Genomic DNA, 21,177 nt, shown 5'->3' on the forward strand with positions numbered 1-21,177 from the left:
AAAACATTCTTAGCTCATTGGTGGTAGCTCACTAAGGGCTGTGGTTGCCCAACTCCTGCTCTAGGTAAAAATGAAGGAAAGCCTTCCCAGTAAAGAGAGGCTCATACACAACCAAATGGAATGAAAAGTCTTGGGGTTCCCTTTGTATTTCTGTTTTCTGCCTCAAGTGCCAGGTGCAGTCTCTGGAGTGATTGAGGTAGGGTAGAGATGTGTCTTGAGGCTGGATTATGAAGCGTATAGAATTCCTTGTAAAGAACTCAGAGTTTATGAGAAGAGGGAACCCTTGAAATAAGTTTTAAGCAGGATTTTACTACAACCCTATTTAATTTTAGATTTAAACAACAAATGGGGGAGATTGGAGGCTATAGCAATGTTTGGGGCATGTGCTGATAAAAGCCTGGACTAAAGCAGGGGCAGCTGATACAGAAGCAGGGACGATCCTGAATATTGTTTAGAAGGTGGAATTGACTGCCTTTGGTGGTTGAATAGCTGAGAAGACTCTCAGATGCTTAGCATATCTCACTTGACAGTTGTGCTTTCAATGCGAATCATTAAGTGTCATAAGGATACTGAGCTGTTTTATAGAATCAAACAAAAATATGTGTGTGTGTGTGTGTGTGTGTGTGTGTGTGTGGTTTTCTGATCACAAGGTTAATATATGCCTATTTTAGTTAAGACCAGGTTAGATACTGTAGTAAATCAATCCCACATTTTCAGTGACTACCAAACACCTCTTGTGCACCAATTCCAATCCTTTGGACCTCACTTCTTGTTCTAGCCATGTCAGGGGTGAATGGCCTAAGTCAGATATCATCTAGCAGTATCTTGCCTCAGACATTCATCAGGTACCTCTAGCTTTTTGCCCCAGGGCTTCTCTTACTACACATCGAGGGACACCTACATGAAATATTCTGTATGTAAACATATTCAGTGTGGAAGCCAGAGACTCAGTGCCTCAAGAGGTATCAGCTCTTGACCAGCAGGAGTTGGGAGCAGATATACAAACATCTCCTCCTTCTCTGCTATAGCTAGGCAGTTCTGAGATGAATGTGTAAGCCTCCTTGGGAGTCCTAGGGGGATTCAAGCACTTGCTGTCTCTGGTGTTGGTCAACTCAATGCATCCTTGCAATCCCTGTTCTTCCTTCTCTGATTCACTTCACTGACCTCTCACTCTTGCTTCTGGATCAATGCCCTAAAAACTACCTACATAAAAAAAAATTTTTTTCAGTGTTCTTTTCTTAGGAGATCTCAGGAAAAGAAAGTTGATTAAAACAGAAGCTTATTATTGTTATCATCATCATTATTATTATTGTTATTATTATTATTTGCCTATATAATCTGCCAATGTAGATGTTCCTGTTTAGCAGTAGGTGCCAAGTGGCAATTCAGAGAAGTAGGTTCTTTCCTTTGTGAGGCTCTGACATCTTTGAGGACTTCAGAGTCCTCTCTGAGGGAAACAGTAGATAGAAAAGGCCCAGCAGCTTCTTTAACTACCTTGGGCCTCATGTAACATGCATCCTATCCTCTCGCATTCCACAGGCAAGCATGGAGTCATATGGCCTTACCCAGACCCACGGGTCCTGGGGAATATAGTTCCTGCCCAATAGCATTTTCTTAGCAAACTCTACACTGTGGAAGGAAAGCATATATTTTGGTGAACAGCCCGCCATTCCTACCCCAATGTTTGATGTATAAAATTGGTAAAATAAAGTATAAACAATGAGTTGAAATCACTGTAACTCCACCATTCAGAGATAGCCAGTATTTCATGTTTGAAGTTTTTCTAGTTGGCCTAGTTTGAAGTTTTTCTAGTTGAAGTTTTCTATGTAAAACATACATATTTATATCAACTTAGAATACTGTAGCAATTACAGCTTTACATCCTGCTCAATTCACTCACTATTAATTAGTTAATTAATATTATATTGACATCAGTGTTATTATATTTGATGAAAATTTCCTCACTGCATTTATATTCTCCTTGAGATGTCAGATAGCCTGAATTACAGTTAACTGATCACATACAAAGTGGAGACAGACCTCAGTAGTCAAAGTTGCAGTTCACTGCCTGGGGAAAGAGAAGAACTGGAGACGAATAAATGTGTCCTATTATGTAAGACTCAACTTATGAATTTGTCGGCTTCTGAAATGAGGCCACCAAAGACTTTATGTGCCCTAGCCTCAGCCACTTATTTTTTTAAAATTTTTCCTTTGGGATCTTCATGAACATAATAAAATTGTTTGTTGATATTGGACGTTATAGAAATGAAAGACCTATTTTTATCAAATAAATATGACAACTATTATTGCTACCAGCCCAAAGTCTATAATGTAGTCCCACAGAGAATAGGAAAAGGGAATGTGAGTCAAGTGTATGGTTCCCATTTGGACACAATGTTGTCTTCTGAAGTCAAGCATTCAGGCAGTCATGGAATTTAGGAGGGTAAAGAGGTTGTCCTCCGTGTCTAGGGATAGGATACAGAGAAGCGTATCTATAACTAGAAATGGTCAGTTCCCTAAAGATGAATAAACTACTTGCCTTGGGGAAATCATTTCTTCTTCTTTCTTACACTCTTTCTACCTATGCTGTTTAAACGTTAATATCCCTCCCACTGAATTACATATCAAATTCAAGTAGATCTAACCCAACTCTAGGGACGGAGGGGTGTAATGTTATCTATCCTATTTATCCCAAAGCTGTCATACAAGTAGATATTCCCAGTCTTCATGCTGTGGACACGTGCCCCCAAAGAGATTTTCTACTTTTACTCTACCATACAGCAGTAGAAACAGTCATGGGAGCTCCAAGGGGGAGCCTGTGACTTCTATTAGGGATCAAAGAGTGTGGAAGTATGCTGACTGGCTTCCTAGAGAAAATGGAAGCTACTCTAAAAAGTTTCAAAGTCCAATTCATGTTTAATTATCTGAAAAATAATACACACCTAAGAATTCTCTTGAGTCAGACTGACTAGGTTGAATCCCAAGTATGATGCTTTCTAAGAAAGTGACCTTGGTAAAGTCCCTTAACTTTTCCTCATGTCCTTTATAAAATAAGGCCAATAACATGTAATCATCATGAAGTACTTGTGAGAAATGTATGCATTTGCAAATGCAAAGCATTTTGCACTGTGTGTGGCCCATGGCAAGTGTTATTCCATTTTGCCAAGCATGTAGGAGATTCTGAATGGCATTTGAAAAATTGTCTACAATCCCAAAACAACTGGAAAGTTTAACACTTACTTTAGCATTTTTGAAGACTTGGAAATTTTTTCTAAAGTGTACATAGAAAAATAAAATTTTCACAAAGGCCTAAGTGAATTTTGGAAAAGAACAAGGAGGGAGAGGATTTTTCCTACCAGACATGAAGACAAAATCATAGTATCAAAAAGTGATGGATTTATTTATTTTATTTTTTTATTTTTTTATTTTTTATTTTTTATTTTTTAAAAAGTGATGGATTTAAATAGTAATGGTCAAACCGAGTAGTGAAGGGAAAGAATTTAAACATTCTTGATAAAGAGTATAATGACTTTAAAACCTGACCCTTTTGTATGTAGCAACTTACTATATGGTGGAGATAGTATTACAGACCAATGGGGGAAAGGACAAATTATTTAATAGACGGTGCTGGGGAAACTGGATCACTGTATGGGTACAAATAATGTTAAATCTCTGTCTTATATAGGATGGCTCAAAGACTTCTATATGAAAGAAAAGATACTGTATAGCCAGTAGGTCACAATATTAAAAAATCATGAGAATTAGAGAATTGTTTGTGGCAGACACAGTCTTATTACATATGACCCCAAATGTATAAACTATAAGGTCTTGGAAAAGGGCATGGAATTTTATGTCAAAATTACAGATTTTCATTCAGAAATTGGTACTTCAGAGAGGGCTAACAGATGAACCTATTTTGGGATATTGCAATGACAAATATGACATCTTTCTTTGCCTTGTTCTGATCTTAGGGGAAAGTGCCCAGTTTTTGATCTTTAGTATGATTTGAACTGTAACAATTTTTTACTGAGGTATTCTTTATCAAGTTTAAGAATTTCACCTGCATTCTTAGTTTTCTGAGAGTTTTTAACATGATGGAGGTGTTAGATTTTGTCAAATGCTTTTTCTCATCAATTGATATAATCATGTGCTTTTTCTTTTTTGACTTGCTAATTAATAGATTACATTACTTAGTTTGGGGACCAGTCTTGCATACCTGGAATAAATCCCATTTGGTGGTATTGTTTAATTCTTTAAATACATTGCTAGATCTGGTTTGGTAATATTTTATCGAGGAATTTTTCATCAATGTTCAGGAGAGAGATTGGTCTGTAGTTTTCTTGTAATGTCTTTATCCGATTTTCTTATTAGGGTAGTGGTAACCTCATAAAATGGGTTAAGAAATGTTTCCTCTGCATCTGGTTTCTGGAAGAAATTGTGGAGACTTGGTATCATTGATTTGTTAAGTGTTTAGTAGAATTCACCTTTAAACCAGCTTGGACTGATGATTTTTTTTGAAGTTTATTAATTATTGATTCATTTTAAAATATATGTCATGATATTCAGATTATCTTTTAGTGGGTTTTGGTACTTTGAGTCTTTTAAGGGCTTTGCCAATTTTATTTATGCTCTCGAAATTGTGGGGTATATAACTTTTCTTTTTTGTTAACTTTATTTTTTATTTTTTAAAATTTACATCCAAATTAGCATATAATGAAGCAATGATTTCAGGAGTAGATTCCTTCATGCCCCTTACCCATTTAGCCCATCCCCCCCCCACAAACCCTCCAGCAACCCTCAGTTTGTTCTCTATATTTATGAGTCTCTTCTGTTTTGTCCCCCTCCCCGTTTTTATATTATTTTTGTTTCCCTCCCCTTATGTTCATCTGTTTTGTCTCTTAAAGTCCTCATATGAGTGAAGTCATATGATTTTTGTCTTTCTCTAACAGACTAATTTCACTTAGCATAATACCCTCCAGTTCTATCCACATAGTTGCAAATGGCAAGATTTCATTCTTTTTGATTGTCAAGTAATTATCCATTGTGTGTATGTATATATATATATATATATATATATATATATATATATATATATATATATATCACCTCTTCTTTATCCATTCATCGATCGATGGACATTTGGGCTCTTTCCATACTTTGGCTATTGTTGATAGTGCTGCTATAAACATGGGGGTGCATGTGTCCCTTGAAACAGCACACGTATATCCCATGGATAAATGCCTAGTAGTGCAATTGCTGGGTTGTAGGGTAGTTCTATTTTTAGTTTTTTTGAGGAACCTCTATACTGTTTTCCAGAGCGGCTGCACCAGCTTGCCTTGCCACCGACTATGCAAACTATCCTCTTTCTCCGCATCCTCGCCCACATCTGTTGTTGCCTGAGTTGTTAATGTTAGCCATTCTGACATGTGTAAGGTCGTATCTCATTGTGGTTTTGATTTGTATTTCCCTGATGATGAGTGATGTTGAGCATTTTTTCATGTGTTGGTTGGCCATCTGGATGTCTTCTTTGGAGAAGTGTCTATTCATGTCTTTTGCCCATTTCTTAACTGGATTATTTGGTTTTGGGTGTTGAGTTTGATAAGTTCTTTGTAGATTTTGGATACTAACCCTTTATCTGATATGTCATTTGCAAATATCTTCTCCCATTCTGTCGGTTAGTTTTGCTGATTGTTTCCTTCACTGTGCAGAAGCTTTTTATTTTGATGAGGTCCCATTTTTGCTTTTGTTTCCCTTGCCTCCAGAGGGAGACATGTTGAGTAAGAAGTTGCTGCGTCCAAGATCAAAGAGGTTTTTGCCTGCTTTCCCCTCGAGGATTTTGATGGCTTTCTGTCATTGAGGTCTTTCATCCATTTTGAGTTTTTTTTGTGTATGGTGTAAGAAAATGGTTCAGGTTCATTCTTCTGCATGTTGCTGTCCAGTTTTCCCAGCACGACTTGCTGAAGAGACTGTCTTTGTTCCACTGGATATTCTTTCCTGCTTTATCAAAGATTAGTTGGCCATACATTTGTGGGTCCATTTCTGGGTTCTTTATTCTGTTCCATTGATCTGAGTGTCTGTTCTTGTGCCAGTACCATACTGTCTTGATGATTATAGCTTTGTACTATAGCTTGAAGTCTGAGGTTGTGATGCCTCCTGCTTTGGTTTTCTTTTTCAAGATTGCTTTGGCTATTCGGGGTCTTCTCTGGTTCCATACAAATTTTAGGATTATTTGTTCTAGCTCTGTGAAGAATGCTGGTGTTACTTTGATAAGGATTGCATTGAATATGTAGATTGCTTTGGGTGGTATTCACATTTTAACAATATTTGTTCTTCCTATCCAGGAGCATGGAATCTTTTTCCATTTCTTTGTGTCTTCTTCAATTTCTTTCATAAGCTTTCTATAGTTTTCAGTGTATAGATTTTTCACCTCTTTGGTTAGATTTATTCCTAGGTATCTTAGGGTTTTTGGTGCAACTGTAAATGGGATCGATTCCTTGATTTCTCTTTCTGTCGCTTCATTGTTGGTGTATAGGAATGCAACCAATTTCTGTGCATTGATTTTATATCCTGCAACTTTCCTGAATTCATGAATCAGTTCTAGCAGTTTTTTGGTGGAATTTTTGGGTTTTCCATATAGAATATCATGTCATCTGTGAAGAGTGAAAGTTTGACCTCCTCCTGGCCAATTTGGATGCCTTTTATTTCTTTGTGTTGTCTGATTGCAGAGTCTAAGACTTCCAATACTGTGCTGAATAACAGTGGCAAGAGTGGACATCCCTGTCTTGTTTCTGACCTTAGGGGGAAAGCGCTCAGTTTCCCCATTGAGGATGATGTTAGCCGTGGGTCTTTCATATATGGCTTTTATGATCTCGAGGTATGCTCCTTCTATCCCTACTTTCTTGAGGGTTTTTACCAAGAAAGGATGCTGTATTTTGTCGAATGCTTTCTCTGCATCTATTGAGAGGATCATATGGTTCTTGTCCTTTCTTTTGATGTGATGAATCATGTTAATTGTTTTGCAAATATTGAACCAGCCCTGCATCCCAGGTATAAATCCCACTTGGTTGTGGTGAATAATCTTTTTAATGTATGCTTGGCTAATATCTTGTTGAGGATTTTTGCATCCATGTTCATCAGGGAAATTGGGCTCCTTTTTAGTGGCGTCTCTATCTGGTTTTGGAATCAAGGTAATGCTGGCTTCATAGAATGAGTTTGGAAGTGTTCCTTCCATTTCTATTTTTTGGAACAGCTTCAAGAGTATAGGTGTTAACTCTTCCTTAGATATTTGGTAGAATTCCCCAGGAAAGCCATCTGGCCCTGGACTCTTGTTTTTTGGCAGATTTTTGGCATAGAACTTTTCATACTTTAATCATCCTTTTAATGTTCAAGGTATCAGTGGTGATGATCCCACCTACATTTCTAATATTTTAAAATTGTGGGGTTTTTTTCCTCAGGGTTAGTCTGGCTGTTTATCAATTTTATTGATTTATTCAAATAAATAATTTGGGTTTCATTTATTTTCTCTATTGTTTTCCTGTTTTCAAATTCATAGATTTTTGCTCTGATTTTTACCAGTTATCTTATTCTGCTTATTTTAAACTTAATTTACTTTTACTTCTCTATTTTCCTAAGGTGGAATCTTATGTTATTGATTTAGATCTTAATTCTTTTTCTAAAATATATATTTGGTGCTATAAATTTTACTTTTAACACTGCTTTTGCTGCATCCAATAAATTTTAATCAGTTATATTTCCATTTTTATTTAGTTAAAAATGTGTTTTGAAATTTCTCTCATGACATCATCTTTGACTGTTGTGTTATTTAAAAGGATGCTGCTTAGGGGTGCCTGGGTGGCTCAGTCAGTTAAGCATCCAACTCTTGATTTCAGCTCAGGTCGTGATCTCACAATTCATGAATTCCAGCCCTGCATGGAGCCCCCACATTGACATTGCAGAGCCTGATTGGGATTCTCTCTCTCTGTCTCTCTCAAAATAAATAAACTGAAAAGAAAGAAAATGCTGGGGCACCTGAGTGGCTCAGTCAGTTAAGCATCTAGCTTTGGCTCAGGTCATGATTTTGCAGTCTGTGGGTTTGAGCACTGCTTCAGGTTCTGTGCCGACAGCTCAGAACCTGGAGCCCGCTTTGGATTCTGTGTCTCCCTCTCTGTCTGCCCCTCCTCCCCATGGATGGAAATCACAGGAAGACAGACTTCACCTGATACAATTATGAACTTCTTAACAAACTAATTTTCAAGACAATTGAATGGGCTGCCTCAAAAGAGCTAGTGTTCCCCCAGAATGATCAGAGGCTTTGAAACAGAATCAAAGCAAACATTTAAAATAAATGAACATTAAGTTGTTTTTTTTTTAAAAAGATGTCGTTTAATCTCAAAATATTTGGGAGCTCCTAATTTATCTTTTAACTATTTCTTGCTCAATTCTGTTGTAGTGTGTTAGTAGCATGTATGTAGTATGTTAGCGTGTATGATATTCATTTGTTACATTTTTTAATATGTGTTTTATGGCCAGAATGTGATCTGTCTTGGTGCATATTCCTCCTGAGTTTGAAAAGTGTATGTACTGTGCTGGCATTAATGGAATCCTCTAAAAATGTCCGTTAAGTTGCTTATAGTGCTGTCCAGGTCAACGTTCTCCTTTCTGATTTTCTTCCTACTTGATCTACCAACTCCTAAAAAAAAAAAAAAAAAAAAGCAGTATTGAATTTTTCAGTTATAATAGTGCATATGTGGCTTACTCTTTTCAGCTCTATCAGTTTCGCCTCCTATATTTTGACTCTTATTTCTAGTTGGCTGTATTGTTAGGTATATACATGTTTTGGATTGTTGTTTCTTCCTAGGGAATTGACCTCTTTATCATTATGTACTACCTCTTTTATTCATGGTCATTTTCATTGTTTTGAAATCCACAGATCCGATGATCAGAATGTTTTGGAATTACGCTCTAGGTCTCTGGTATCCTGCTCCTTGAATCTGACCTCTGTTCCTCGATTGCTATTGCCCTCCCTTCCCTGCTAACCATGAACATTGTCCCCCTGAGTTTCCACTGGAGGACTTTGTGAGCTCCTCTTTCTTTCTCTAGTAACCATAGCCAGCAGCCGGCTCTGCTTCATTTCCTTCAGAAACTCAGCTGCTTGGTTACTTATCAGGAGCAGCTGTTAGACAATCTGGAGGGGAAGCCAACGATGCTTTACTTTGGGGAGGGCAGCTGAAGGAGTGAGAAAGCAGAGGCATTCTTCAGTGCATCCAGAAGCCTCAGGTGGAGGGTGTCAAGGGGGATATCAGAGAAGAAAGAGACATCAGACGTCTCGCGGCCCGGTGCCTTCACCTGGAGTAGGGGCTGTTTGGGGCTGTCCAGGCCAAAGGGTCCGGGGGCAGTGACAGCGTGTTGGCAGTGGACATCAGTCCTTGGAGTTATCCCTGTGAAAGCTACTTGCCTCCGGGAAGAGACAAGCCACTTTGTCCTGAGCTGGGCCTCATTCCCACTCCCTGAATCCACCCCTTTTCTCCCACTGAGAATGACCTTTGGGTCCCACGGGTGAGGTGAAAAGAGTTAAAGCTGTTAAAGCAGTCCCTGGGAAGTGCAGTGTGAGAAACAGCAAACCTGGTTGAAAGCAACAGTGGTCTGGGAGTTGGTAGCCTGCTTTCTGGGCCTCAAACCTTGGCCTGACCTTGACATAACCTTGGGCAAGTAACAGGATCTCTCTTGGCTTTTATTTCTTTATGGCATTGGATTTGATGAAATGTGTTTTTGGAACAGAAGTTGAAGATTAAAGAAAAGAAAACCCTGGGGAATTAGTTGACTGTAACTTAGTATTAATCCGTGGCATGGTGTGACTTTAATGAAAGTAACTTGATGTTCGGCTACTTCAGGAGGAAGATGTCTGTTCTCTTTTGCTCTGCATTCAGGTCACATGGGCCTGAAATACAAAGAGTAATTCTGAATCACACTTGTAGAGGGTATATTCAGGGAAAAGAATCTGGGAGAGTGAAGGAGAAAATTAGAAATCAGGGAGATATGTAATCTGGAGCAAAGGAAATCAGGGAAGATTAGATTTATTTTATTATAATGGTTAAAGCATGGCTACAACTTAGCAAATAACTTGTGTTGTGCTAAGCACTGTCCCACGAATTTTGAATGCACCATTTCATTAATCTTCACCACTTGGTCTGGGGGAAGCAGGGTGTGTGCGGAGAGGGTGGGTATGTGTACCTATAGTAAAACTGAGGACACTGAGATTTAATGAGTTTTATAACTATTTTTAACATCACACAGTTAGAGAGTAAAGCATGCCTTGGTTTTAACCCACGTGTCCTAGGCCAAAAGCCTAGCCCCTAACTCATAACCGCCACAGGATAGGGAAGTAGACTTGAAGTGCTTACATAGCGTTCAGAGGCGCCATGTTTGTATGTAGCAGCGGAACGAGGTCCTGTGGATGGAAATCACATGAAGACAGACTTCATCTGATATAATTATGAACTTGTTAACAAACCAACAAACAGTTTCAAGACAATTGAATGGGCTGCCTCAAAAGAGCCAGTGTTCCCCTGGAATGATCAGAGGCTTTGAAACAGAGTCAAAGCAAACATTTGCCTGAGATATCTTTATGGTTACTCACACATAATACAGAGTGGCCTGTATAATCACCAAGAAGTTTTTCAACTGTGAGTTTATGATTCTTTGACTGCCAAGTTCTAGCATGTTTTAACAGGCGATGCTCTTAAGACTCCACAAAGCATGGAGTGTTTCTCCTGACAATTAGGATTGGTTGGTATCGATACCCCAACATATAAATACATAAATAAATTTTCCAAATAACCACCATTTACTGGTCCCTTTACATAGTTCCAGGTACTAAGTGCTTTACATGCTTTAATCCTCACAACTTCTTGGTAAGTCTATCTTATAATCATTCTATAAAGCTGAGGAGGTACCTGAGATTCACAGAGGTTATGTAGTTTCCCCAAGTTAGTAGATAGTAGGAGATAGTGGAGAGTGGATAGTAGGCAGCAGAAGAGGAATTGGAACCCGAGCCTGTCTGCTATAAAAGCCTTTTTCCTAACTATTCTGTTGTACCAGTTCCCTCCGAATGGTAAAATTTCCCTATTACTGCTGAGAAATTTGAGGATTAGATTAAAAGAATTTCTTGTGGACTAATGGTTTCCTAGGTGCTCTGTACCCTTATTGCACTTAAAACACCTCATTTACTACTCATAACACTCTCCTTAAGTAGCTGCATCGGTTTTGCATACACAACTAAGAGGGAAAGAGGTTGAATACATTTCTCTTTGGTCACTCACATAATAACTAGCAGCGTTAGTTAACATGTTAACACTCCTGAGTCTTTGCAGTGAGTCACTCTGGGTTGGTACGTTGGACTGGCCACGTCCACGATGATAAAGCTAAGTGATTTATTTGGACCCTCAATATGTGGCAAATCTGCACATAGAATTTATTTTTTTCAACCTTAGTTAATTCTCTTTCTACAGGAGCAGTGTTGATCATAAAAAGTCACTAAGGTTGTGTAGCTCTGATTATTATGACTAGCACTTTAAATCCCATTTTCTCATTAATTCCTACTATCTACACAAATGTAGTAAGTATTTGCTGCATGTTACACCAGTTGCTCACATAAAGCAGTTTGGGGCAAATCTACCTAAGAGAAAAGAGAAAATGTGTGTGGGCTCAGATACGAGAAACCGGTCCAGAGAAGTTCCTGCCCCACCAACAGAGAAAGTGATGGCAAAGTTGACTGTCTTCTGCTGAGTTTCAGCTCTTTAACTCAATAAGAGAAAACAAGGGAATGAAATTATTTCTGAAGTACATTTTGAAAGGGGAGCAGTATTGATCTCTCTGGATTTTTTAAGCATTGGAAGATTTCTTAGATACCTGGGAGACAGGGTCAACCAGTTGACTCTCATGGTCTGCTTCAGCCTTTTGCACATCTCTTAAGTAAAAAGCGTTTCTCTCAGGAACGAGAAGAGAAATGCAGAGTGAGCTCAGCAGTCCAATGAGCTGTCATTACCGGGAGTTAGTTGCACCCTCCTGGGCCAGCCTCTGGGGAGGCTCTCTTCCCTACCATGATGCTGTGAGGAAACCAGAGGGTCAGGGTATCTGGGGGGATTTTCATATTCTAACACAGCATTTCCCAAAAAGCGAGTTTGTTCCCTTGGCTTCTTCCAAACGTTTATATGTCATACTTGTGATGATTGAAAAGGTTCTCGAAATGATTATAGGTGGTACATAAACCCAGCACTAAGAAAAAGTGAATCACATGATGAGAAAATTATTTTCATTTGAATTTTATTCCAATCCTTCAGATTAAGTCAAGAGGAAACTCTCAGTCTGGGGCTAAAAGAGTCTTCAACACCTAATTTTACCTTCCTTTTTAAATAAAGGGGAAAAAAAACACAGGCTTCATACTCAGAAATTAGGGCCAGCTAGAATATCTAGGTAGGATTTAATCAAATGTTGTTTTCCTTGTATTTAATTTTAAAGCTATAGTCTGTACTCATTATATGCAGAATTCATATTTGTGAATTCACCTATTCACAAAAATTTATTTGTAATCCCAGAATCAATATTTGCAGTGATTTTGCAGAGTGGTAAAAAAAAAGTTGAGTCACCCCACACATATGTCGCCAGCTGAGAGAAAATAAGGTGACACTGTGCCTTCTTGTTTCAGGTCTTATGCTGTACTTATATCCATTACATGATCTGTTTGGTGCCATATTTTCACATTTTTGTGGGGTCTTTGTTAGTGGTTTTATGGTTTAAAATGCCCCCCTCAAGATTGTGCTGAAGTGCTATTTAGTATACTCAAGTACAAGAATGTGCATTGCAGAGAAAACACATGTTGGATAAGCTTCATTCAGGCATGAGTTACGGTGTTGCTGGCTGTGAATTGAATGTTAATGAATCAACAATATATATTAAATCAATGATACATGTTCAATCACCAATACATAGTAAATAAGGTGTCTTTAAACAGAAACACACAGGGGCGCCTGGGTGGCTCAGTCCGTTAAGTGTCTGACTTTGGTTCAGGTCATGATATCGTGGTTTGTGGGTTTGAGCCCCGCATCAGGCTCTGTGTTAACAGCTTGGAGCCTGGAGCCTGCATCAGATTCTGTGTCTCCCTCTTGTTCTCTGCCCTTCTCCTGATCATTCATTCTCTCTCTCTCTCTCTTCCTCTCTTTCTCTCTCTCTCTCTCTCTCTCTCTCTCTCTCTCAAAATAAATAAATAAATATCTTATTAAAAAAAAAACAGAAACACACATTAAAAAAGGTTACATATTGATTGGTTGATGAAAATATTGTGACCAGAGGCTTGCAGGAACCTAGCCCTCTATTTCCCTTAGGTGCGGTGGTTCAGTATTTGTGGAGACTTTCTAGAACATGACTACCATGAATAATGAGAATTGACTGGACTTCTAGTTTAGACTATTGATTAGAACCTTCCATTTATGATGGTGCCATCTAAAGTATCCTTTAAAGTAAATATGAGTAAAAAAGCAAGTTGATTTAAATAAAAACATTAAGGTAAAAATAAATGGTACAGGTTGTTTGCTGTTACAGCCAAATTTTGAAAGCAGTAAGGTTAAGTCTGGAGTTTTATGTCACTGCTCTGCCAAAATAGTTAATTGAGCATCGAGCCTCAGTATCCTAACCTTGAAAATGACTGTCCCTTCTTACATAGTGAGGTACTCCTGAAGAAACAAATGTAGCAGAATTCTGAAACCTATAAACAACCTTACCAGTATGAGTGAGGGATCGCCACAATCATCGTTATTGCCTCTTGCTAACAAATTGTGAGGATTACCAGCTACTCTGAGCTCCTCTGCGACTGCAGTTCCATCTGTCAGGGGGAAAAAAAAAGCCCCACATTTGATATGCCCCCCACCCTTATTACCCACTAATAATGAAAAAATAATGACCTTTTTTCCCATGTTGGTGACTATTTTCCCTGTCAACTCTGATATGCTCATAATGTGGGCAGACAGATTATTTATGACCAGGGAAATTAAATATTATTTCATTTCTCCTAATACAATCTGTGGCGTCTCCCAGCTCCCAATTCCTTCCCATTAAGGTTATTGTCTTTTCTGCTCCAATTGGCTGCGTGCTGTTGGGTTGTAACAGCACTGGCAGAATGCTCGGAGCATAATGGAGGTGGGAGAAATGGTGTAATTTGCAAGGCTGCCTTTCCCGTCTCTTCTAAATGAAGACATTTGGTCCCTGCGAGTCAAAACCCATTTTGATGAGTCTAGATGCATTTGGACTAATGGAAAAGGACAGCTACGGCTGTAATGGGTTTCCTGAACTGGGTTTTCTTACCCAAAATCACAGAATTTCAGAATAGGGAGGGTCATTTAAGGCCATCTGTTTTAAGTCTCTAATTTTGCATATGGGGAAACTGAGTTAGAGGGAAGATGACTCGTTTAATGCAGTCTCTGGTGAGAGCACACTTTTTCTACTGCCAAGTCCCATTCCAAACATTCTGGTTTTTGACTTATGTTCTTTTCAGGAGCCAATGACTTTTCTAAGCACTCAGAGATATGATCACATTATGTAAGGTCCAGAGACAGGACTGTTTCCCAAACATGGAGTGTCCTTTGTGACTCTCCCTGTCTCTTCACTTATTCTATTTCTCCAGGCAGTTTAGGTGGCACTGCTTCTCAAGGAGGGGGCTGGGGTTTTGTTGGGCTCGCATGGCTGTACAACTTCTCCCTCTGCCCCGTTCTGCTTTCCTCCCCTCCTTTTCATGAGTGTTGATTGCTAATATCAACCCTCTGTGTGTCAGGCCCCATCTCCATTCCTGCTTCAGAAGAGCCCAACCTGTGGCCCAAAAGAGGTTGAGAAGTGAGTTTCTTCCTTCTCTATTCTAACACTTATTTCACATCTCCAGTGTTCCAAAACAGTAAATGTGTGGTAGGTAAAATATAGTCCCTGCTAACTTAAGAGATCACCACTTGGTACGGGAAATGCCAAGTAGAAACGATTACATTAAGCCACTACTTAATCTAGACCACTGATTCCTCTTGACCAGATGTTGCAATATGGCCCTTGCTCATATCACACCCATCTTGCTCCTCGTTATCCACCCAAGTAAAAACCCAAATCTGAGTCTGTCATCCCTTGGCTTAAAGTCTCTCAGTAAAGCACCCTTTCAGTTTAAGTGAAGCCACACTTCTTATTGAGCACTTTCCTGTTTTCCCAGTGCCATTTCTTTGTGATTTGTTGTGCCTTAGTAACACTGGCCTGTTTTTAGTTTCTCGAAGCCATATGTTCTCCCCCATCTCAGAGTCTTCATACTGGCTTATTCTTTCATCCAGAATATTCTTCCTCTGCCTCCTCTGAGTGGCAGACACATTTTCATCCTTGACAGCTTGTTTCCTTTGTCATCTCAAAGCCTCAGGATACAGTTCTGTAGGTTCCACCCTCCAAATCCTAGGGGGTACTCTTCCCACTGCTGACCATCACTGAGTTGTTTCTTTATTATACCAATTTGATGGTCGATAAAGAACCTTGAGTAAAGGATGGATTTTTCCTATTTCCACCAAAGTCCCAAGTAGGCATATTAAGGGAGGGGGAGGTTCACCTCCTTGGCCACCTATTTTGACCACTGGCTGAAGGTTATTCCAAAAATGTACATATTGTCATTCTAATCACATGTTCATTTGCTTGTTTACTGTTTGTTTATTCCGTTAGATTATACGTACCGCATGTTTAGAAACAGAATTTTTTTTCTTCACTCCCAAGTATTCTGTTTTCCTTGCACAGTGCTTGACTTATAAAAAGTGCTCAATAAGGGGCACCTGGGTGGCTCAGTCAGTTAAGTGTGTGACTTCGGCTCAGATCATGATCTCACAGTTCGTGAGTTCAAGCCCTGCATCGGGCTCTGTGCTAACAACTCAGAGCCTGGAGCTAGCTTCAAATTATGTATCTCCCTTTCTCTCTCTGTGCCCTTCCCTGCTCAATTCTGTCTCTCCCCCTCAAAAATAAACAAACATTAAAAAAAAAGTGTCCAATAAATATTTACTGAAAAATTTGCTGAGTAAATTACAGAAGGTAGATGGGATGGGTGGCAATTTGAGCTGAGCTCTGAAGCAAGCATGGGATTCAAGTACTGCTCTGTGAAGGACAGGTGTTTTTGGTGGTGGTGAAGAACCATTCCTTATCTGTGAAATGGGCCAAAAAACACCTATCATAAAGTAAAGTGCTCACAGATGTATAATGCTACCTCAATGCCTCACATGCTTGACATAGCAATACCAAAGTACATTTCTGTTAGCATTACCATTATTCTTCTATTGTGGTTAATATATAACAGAGACAGTACTTTCATCCATTGATTAAAAGGCACAGTCTTGTAAAAAAAATACAAAATCAAGGTTTATAATTAGCTTGTATGGTTTGGAGAACTCTCTGGGGGATTTTGGATTTTATAACTTTCGAAGTACCTTCCAGCCTTGCAATTTACATTAAGAGAGTGAAAAAAATAGGCTTTACAGAAAATTAAGCACATCATTTAGCCCAGGATGCTGAGACAGTGATTGAAAATAGTGTCTGTGTTTCTTTTTCTTACGGAATTTCACTCTCCCCACCACTGCCATGATCTACTGAACAAATGCCCTGGAAGGCCAAAGTAAGTCAGACAAAGCTTACATCACCAATGTTAGCGGCTCTCTTTAAACTGATGTACCAAAGGAAGAACATTCAATGGCAAGTTTTCAGCAATTCGCCTTTATATCTCCAGAGTTAGGAAGTCATTGGTACCTCAAACACACTTTGAAACATCCTCTCCCTTAAGAAGAAAAACATCACTGACTTCAAAATTCCCAAGTTCATGGTGAGGACTCAAATTTGAGGTCACTTGCTATTTTCTTCCAAGTAGCCGATCACCTCCCATTTCTCACTTTTTTCAGATAAGTGTTTTTTTTTTTTCGTATCGAATATATTTCTGTTACTACATTGTACTTTCCAAAAAGAAGAAAGAGAATAGCCAACTGAGATCTTAACAGTTTCCGTCTTTCCACAAGAAAATAAAGTGCTATTGGCCAGTGTTGGGTTGCTAAATGATTTGGGTATTAGAGAAAATGTGGGTGGCATAATGAAAAACAAAAAAAATGTCTAAAAGTTATAAAATCACCTCTCCCTTGCATTAGATTGTATTTAGCTATTTATTTTCTTATGATTAGACTACATCTCATTTTAAATCATTAAAACATTAGAGGTAAAACATTTTACCTTTTCACTAAGGCAGAATTCCGTAGCATGGTTGAATGAGCCTTTGCTTGTACGTAGCTTTCTATCTTTGTTTCCTGAAAGTTCTTCAGGACGCTAACAAGAAATCATTCTACTTGGAAGCACAGTGCTAACTGTGGCAACACTGGCTCTACAAGGTCATAAGTGCCAATTAGGATGCTATTCTGGTTATGGCCCAAATCATCCTTCTCTTCTTCCAGAGGCCACATAAAGTGAGCCTGATTCACCACTAGTAAATGAGTCAGAGAGGCATAGATAAAATCAGTCTATTTTTTACTTCAAAATTCTAAGAAGTCAATGAAGCATCCTGCTTTTTTTTTTTTTAATGGTATAAAGCACAAGGAATTCTAACCAGATCTTTGCTCTGTTGGAGATATCCATAGAACTCTAGAAACAACACCAAGATCCATGTTTCTTCGAGCTTATTATGCACCCTCTGACATTCATGTCTCTTGTCAGGACAGAGTGGTACCTGCTACTTCCTTCTCTGCAGATCTTAGCATAATGACACCAATGTGATAACGATAGCAATGGCCACTGTAGCTCTAGCTACTGTCTATTCAGTGATTACTATGTTCCAGGCAGTGTTATGATAAACTTCCATATAGTAACTAGTTTAAACTTCATGATAACTGTATGAGGTAGATATTATTACCATTCCCACTTAATAGATGAGGAGATTGAGGCAACAGGATCCTGAATTACTTGTTCAAATTCACACTACCATCACACGGTGGAATTGAGATATAAATCCAGGTATTCTGACTCCAAAGCCTTTATTACTAACCATTACACTATCTGACTTCCCCAAGGTAAGAGAACAAGTAAGAACAGAGACCATTTGAAACAGATCAATGCCTAGTTTTCATATAAAAGAAATATAAAGATTTTAATTCTACTGACATTATAATTTGACATCTCATCTATCATCGACTTTAGTTTTGTGGCTACTGAAGAGACCAGTTACTTTGTTTTGTTTTGTTTGTCTTTTGTTTTCTGTATTTCTCAATTCATAGAAAGTCCTTAGATTTTAGTTCATGTTTTGAGCTAAGAACTTAGGGATTTGTGCTCTTCATTATTTTTCTTTATGGTTTTAAAGTGCTATTAGGAGTAGATACCTCACCCTGCTGCTTCTGTCCTTCTTACTACTTTATGGTTGTGAAGGTGCAGTTCCCAAAGCTTTGATGTTAATGGGTACTTCATTTGAGGCACACACAGACGATACTTTAATTAGCTGCAGCACTGTTTCCTGCCATGGGCATCCAAATTCCCTTCCCTGAATTCTAACAGAATTACTACTGCCTTCAGCTCTAACTCGGTCAGGTAATCTATCATAAATTCCTCCTTTCTTCTTGGGGACCATTGCCTGTAACCCACTCGCTGGTACTAATCTCTGTATCAGTCATGGGTTTTGGCTGCAAACAGCAGAATGAATACTTTGGTGATAAAAGCAATTTATTGCAAGGATATTGGGTAGCTTACAAAATCAACTGTAGACTCATCAATCAGGCTCCTAAAACATGCAAAAACCATGAGAGGCTAAGCAGCAGGAAATGCCTCTGTGGGGCTATGTGCCCTAGAAAGTCAGTGCTGCAGCCAGCGGAAGGACTCTGGATGTTACCATTTGTCACTGGACCCTCACCGCCACTGCTATTACAGGACTCTTGGTGCCACCGCCAACGCGAACGATTCCTTTACCATCTTTGCATCTCTGCATCAAACCTTCTGGAGTCAAAGTCATGGATGGGGCCATCTGATTGGCCTATCCTAGGCCAAGTGCCTGCATCTATACCCTGGTTCCAGCAATACTTACCCAGTAGGGACCAAGGGAGCTTCCTATGTTTTCCAAAATGAGAGTGATATTTGAATATGGGAGACTTAAATAAATGGCAAATTACAGTGGCAGAAAGTAAGTGATAATTAGTTTTCAAAATTCGTCCACATGTTTGAATCAAGTCCTTTATCATAGAGAAAAATGAGAGTTAAGCAAAGGGAGAGGTTCTTCCAGGAGATGAAGTAAATGAAGATAATAAGGCAACTGTCCCACAAAACTTCACACAATAATCTCTCACAATCCATCACAAACCACAGTCATATCCAAGACAGAACTTTTATTCATTCATGACAAAAATACTTGTTAAGGACCCATTATCTAAGCAATGGCGTGTCAGACACTATGGATTCAGTCCATATGCTCAAGGAATTTACTATGTAGTTCATTCACCTCGGTGACTCAGCTGAATGAAACTAGTGAGCACCTTTAGTTCCATGTACATGAAATTGGAACTCACCATGTCTTTTTCTACTGTGATGCTGAAGAGAAATTTATTCACCTGTACACAAAGATACCAGCAGGGAAGACTTTTTTACCAGGCCCAAAAAGAAGAAGAAGAAGAAAAAAGATATGGTTAGAAGATTGGTATCAGTTGTAAGGGTAAAGATTTGGGTTTTAGCTTGTAGATCTATTTTTAGACCATTGTGAGTCCTCTAACAGATCAGTGAACCTCAGTTGCAGTCTCTTAACATGTTAAATGGGGTAACACTTGAGTCTCCTTGGTTTTGTTTTTGTTTTTTGTTTTTTGTTTTTTTTTTGCCAAAATAAGGAGGGACATTGTACCTGGGCTTGGCTTAATTTGATTCTTAGTAATACAGAAAGAAACATACTTTTAAGGGCATCAAGTGACAGATATTGATTGACAAAGTATTTTGCAATCACACTTCATTCTCTACTACAGTCCATTAGAAAACATCTAGATATCACCCAAGATTCAGCCCATGTATTCAGGTGGTTTCATCTCTCTACTAAAATTTCTTTTATTGTTAAAAATTCTCACTGAATAGCACACACATTTCTTGGAAGTATAAAGTGGTGAATCCAAAAGGGTTCTGTTGCAATTGGATAAGGACTTGAAAGTCAAGAAGCTTTCCTCCTTTTTTAGTATCTCTTTTGTAGATAATGAACAGTGAGTTCTGATTAGGGTGAATTTTAATTTTCTTTGCTGAGGAAGAACACAGATCCCCTTTCCTTACATTCCCATAGATGAGAAAAAATTTCCCTTTCGTTTCCAAAATCTGGAAATGTTTCTGATTTCTCTGGACATTTTTTTCTCCCATTATCAAAACGGAAGTAAAGTCCCTTGTTGGTAGATTTCAGAGGACTTCAGCACAACCCGCTCTGGACCTTTGCGGGTCTCTCTTGTACAGTGTCAGGACAGAGCCTTCCTCGTTCGTTTGTGTCTGAACTGGGTGATAGAATAGACCCAGAACTTCTAATGGGCTGGTAATACATTTTAGAAAGTAAATTCTCAGAAAACCCAATTGTGGTTGCAGATGAGATTAACTTTACTAATACAACTTTATTTCTAATAGCATTAACACTTTGATGTCTGTTTGATTCCTTTGTCTCTTTCTCCATATAACTACACTCAGGAAAATCATGGGAGGTTACTTATGGGATCCCTGAAAACTCCAGCTTATTCTTCCTATGGCAGCAGCCTCATTGAGCAAGTCCCTGTGTACATACATTCTGATAGCCACATTGTCCACATACACTAAGCATATTTTCTAGAAAGACAACAGTTCTCACAGGAACATGGTAAGCATTACATATTCTTTTTTTTCTTTAATATATGCAAAAAGGACAGGACACAAAGCTTTCTTCTTGGTAAGTACACTTTGCTCATCTCATCTCTCTCTCTCCACCCCCCTCTCTCTTTCTCCTCCAAAGAGAGGAAATCAGCTCTAATTGTATGACAGATCATCAGTGAGCTGTTTTAGGGGAGACATAAAAGGGATTTAACTAAAGTTACGCCAGAACCCTATCTCTAGGTTCGTTTGAGGAATAAATTAGTAATAGTAAAATGCCAGACTGTGTTGATAGGGATCCTCAGG

The sequence above is a fragment of the Lynx rufus genome, unplaced genomic scaffold (genome assembly GCF_022079265.1).
Source record: "Lynx rufus isolate CCGP_SWC_20201006 ecotype Redwood Valley unplaced genomic scaffold, mLynRuf1.p SCAF_10, whole genome shotgun sequence".
Lineage (NCBI taxonomy): Eukaryota > Metazoa > Chordata > Mammalia > Carnivora > Felidae > Lynx > Lynx rufus.